Here is a 4,405-nt window from a genome sequence, read left to right as displayed (position 1 = left end):
GGACCCTAAACCGTCCCCTAACCCTAACCCTAACCCTAGCCCGAACCCTAACCCTAACCCTTCCCCGAAGCCTGACCCTCACCCGTCCCCTAATCCTAACCCGTACGCTGACACTAACCCGCGCCCTCACACGTCCGCTCCCCCTAAAGCGTTGTCGTACCCTCACCTGGACCCTAAACCGTCCCCGTCCCCTAAACCTAACCCTAGCCCGAACCCTAACCCTAACCCTTCCCCGAAGCCTGACCCTCACCCGTCCCCTAATCCTAACCCGTACGCTGACACTAACCCGCGCCCTCACACGTCCGCTCCCCCTAAAGCGTTGTCGTACCCTCACCTGGACCCTAAACCGTCCCCGTCCCCTAACCCTAACCCTAGCCCGAACCCTAACCCTATCCCTTCCCCGAAGCCTGACACTCACCCGTCCCCTAATCCTAACCCGTACGCTGACACTAACCCGCGCCCTCACACGTCCGCTCCCCCTAAAGCGTTGTCGTACCCTCACCTGGACCCTAAACCGTCCCCGTCCCCTAACCCTAACCCTAGCCCGAACCCTAAGCCTAACCCTTCCCCGAAGCCTGACTCTCACCCGTCCCCTAATCCTAACCCGTACGCTGACACTAACCCGCGCCCTCACACGTCCGCTCCCCCTAAAGCGTTGTCGTACCCTCACCTGGACCCTAAACCGTCCCCGTCCCCTAACCCTAACCCTAGCCCGAACCCTAACCCTAACCCTTCCCCGAAGCCTGACCCTCACCCGTCCCCTAATCCTAACCCGTACGCTGACACTAACCCGCGCCCTCACACGTCCGCTCCCCCTAAAGCGTTGTCGTACCCTCACCTGGACCCTAAACCGTCCCCGTCCCCTAACCCTAACCCTAGCCCGAACCCTAACCCTAACCCTTCCCCGAAGCCTGACACTCACCCGTCCCCAAATCGTAAGCCGTACGCTGACACTAACCCGCGCCCTCACACGTCCGCTCCACCTAAAGCGTTGTCCTACCCTCACCTGGACCCTAAACCGTCCCAGTCCCCTAACCCTAACCCTAGCCCGAACCCTAACCCTAACCCTTCCCCGAAGCCTGACCCTCAACCGTCCCCTAATCCTAACCCGTACGCTTACACTAACCCGCGCCCTCACACGTCCGCTCCCCCTAAAGCGTTGTCGTACCCTCACCTGGACCCTAAACCGTCCCCGTCCCCTAACCCTAACCCTAGCCCGAACCCTAAGCCTAACCCTTCCCCGAAGCCTGACCCTCACCCGTCCCCTAATCCTAACCCGTACGCTGACACTAACCCGCGCCCTCACACGTCCGCTCCCCCTAAAGCGTTGTCGTACCCTCACCTGGACCCTAAACCGTCCCCGTCCCCTAACCCTAACCCTAGCCCGAACCCTAACCCTAACCCTTCCCCGAAGCCTGACCCTCACCCGTCCCCTAATCCTAACCCGAACGCTGACACTAACCCGCGCCCTCACACGTCCGCTCCCCCTAAAGCGTTGTCGTACCCTCACCTGGACCCTAAACCGTCCCCGTCCCCTAACCCTAACCCTAGCCCGAACCCTAACCCTAACCCTTCCCCGAAGCCTGACACTCACCCGTCCCCTAATCCTAAACCGTACGCTGACACTAACCCGCGCCCTCACACGTCCGCTCCCCCTAAAGAGTTGTCGTACCCTCACCTGGACCGTAACCCGTCCCCGTCCCCTAACCCTAACCCTAGCCCGAACCCTAACCCTAACCCTTCCCCGAAGCCTGACCCTCACCCGTCCCCTAATCCTAACCCGTACGCTGACACTAACCCGCGCCCTCACACGTCCACTCCCCCTAAAGCGTTGTCGTACCCTCACCTGGACCCTAAACCGTCCCCGTCCCCTAACCCTAACCCTAGCCCGAACCCTAACCCTAACCCTTCCCCGAAGCCTGACCCTCACCCGTCCCCTAATCCTAACCCGAACGCTGACACTAACCCGCGCCCTCACACGTCCGCTCCCCCTAAAGCGTTGTCGTACCCTCACCTGGACCCTAAACCGTCCCCGTCCCCTAACCCTAACCCTAGCCCGAACCCTAACCCTAACCCTTCCCCGAAGCCTGACCCTCACCCGTCCCCTAATCCTAACCCGTACGCTGACACTAACCCGCGCCCTCACACGTCCGCTCCCCCTAAAGAGTTGTCGTACCCTCACCTGGACCGTAACCCGTCCCCGTCCCCTAACCCTAACCCTAGCCCGAACCCTAACCCTAACCCTTCCCCGAAGCCTGACCCTCACCCGTCCCCTAATCCTAACCCGTACGCTGACACTAACCCGCGCCCTCACACGTCCACTCCCCCTAAAGCGTTGTCGTACCCTCACCTGGACCCTAAACCGTCCCCGTCCCCTAACCCTAACCCTAGCCCGAACCCTGACCCTAAATCTTCCCCGAAGCCTGACCCTCACCCGTGCCCTAATCCTAACCCGTACGCTGACACTAACCCGCGCCCTCACACGTCCGCTCCCCCTAAAGCGTTGTCGTACCCTCACCTGGACCCTAAACCGTCCCCGTCCCCTAACCCTAACCCTAGCCCGAACCCTAACCCTATCCCTTCCCCGAAGCCTGACCCTCACCCGTCCCCTAATCCTAACCCGTACGCTGACACTAACCCGCGCCCTCACACGTCCGCTCCCCCTCAAGCGTTGTCGTACCCTCACCTGGACCCTAAACCGTCCCCGTCCCCTAACCCTAACCCTAGCCCGAACCCTAACCCTAACCCTTCCCCGAAGCCTGACCCTCACCCGTCCCCTAATCCTAACCCGTACGCTGACACTAACCCGTGCCCTCACACATCCGCTCCCCCTAAAGCGTTGTCGTACCCTCACCAGGACCCTAAACCGTCCCCGTCCCCTAACCCTAACCCTAGCCCGAACCCTAACCCTAACCCTTCCCCGAAGCCTGACCCTCACCCGTCCCCTAATCCTAACCCGTACGCTGACACTAACCCGCGCCCTCACACGTCCGCTCCCCCTAAAGCGTTGTCGTACCCTCACCTGGACCCTAAACCGTCCCCGTCCCCTAAACCTAACCCTAGCCCGAACCCTAACCCTAACCCTTCCCCGAAGCCTGACCCTCACCCGTCCCCTAATCCTAACCCGTACGCTGACACTAACCCGCGCCCTCACACGTCCGCTCCCCCTAAAGCGTTGTCGTACCCTCACCTGGACCCTAAACCGTCCCCGTCCCCTAACCCTAACCCTAGCCCGAACCCTAACCCTATCCCTTCCCCGAAGCCTGACACTCACCCGTCCCCTAATCCTAACCCGTACGCTGACACTAACCCGCGCCCTCACACGTCCGCTCCCCCTAAAGCGTTGTCGTACCCTCACCTGGACCCTAAACCGTCCCCGTCCCCTAACCCTAACCCTAGCCCGAACCCTAAGCCTAACCCTTCCCCGAAGCCTGACTCTCACCCGTCCCCTAATCCTAACCCGTACGCTGACACTAACCCGCGCCCTCACACGTCCGCTCCCCCTAAAGCGTTGTCGTACCCTCACCTGGACCCTAAACCGTCCCCGTCCCCTAACCCTAACCCTAGCCCGAACCCTAAGCCTAACCCTTCCCCGAAGCCTGACCCTCACCCGTCCCCTCATCCTAACCCGTACGCTGACACTAACCCGCGCCCTCACACGTCCGCTCCCCCTAAAGCGTTGTCGTACCCTCACCTGGACCCTAAACCGTCCCCGTCCCCTAACCCTAACCCTAGCCCGAACCCTAACCCTATCCCTTCCCCGAAGCCTGACCCTCACCCGTCCCCTAATCCTAACCCGTACGCTGACACTAACCCGCGCCCTCACACGTCCGCTCCCCCTAAAGCGTTGTCCTACCCTCACCTGGACCCTAAACCGTCCCCGTCCCCTAACCCTAACCCTAGCCCGAACCCTAAGCCTAACCCTTCCCCGAAGCCTGACTCTCACCCGTCCCCTAATCCTAACCCGTACGCTGACACTAACCCGCGCCCTCACACGTCCGCTCCCCCTAAAGCGTTGTCGTACCCTCACCTGGACCCTAAACCGTCCCCGTCCCCTAACCCTAACCCTAGCCCGAACCCTAAGCCTAACCCTTCCCCGAAGCCTGACCCTCACCCGTCCCCTCATCCTAACCCGTACGCTGACACTAACCCGCGCCCTCACACGTCCGCTCCCCCTCAAGCGTTGTCGTACCCTCACCTGGACCCTAAACCGTCCCCGTCCCCTAACCCTAACCCTAGCCCGAACCCTAACCCTAACCCTTCCCCGAAGCCTGACCCTCACCCGTCCCCTAATCCTAACCCGTACGCTGACACTAACCCGCGCCCTCACACGTCCGCTCCCCCTAAAGCGTTGTCGTACCCTCACCTGGACCCTAAACCGTCCCCGTCCCCTAACCCTAACCCT

This window comes from Pseudorca crassidens, chromosome X (genome assembly GCF_039906515.1).
Source record: "Pseudorca crassidens isolate mPseCra1 chromosome X, mPseCra1.hap1, whole genome shotgun sequence".
Taxonomy (NCBI): Eukaryota; Metazoa; Chordata; class Mammalia; order Artiodactyla; family Delphinidae; genus Pseudorca; species Pseudorca crassidens.
Note: the sequence above shows the minus strand (reverse complement) of the source record.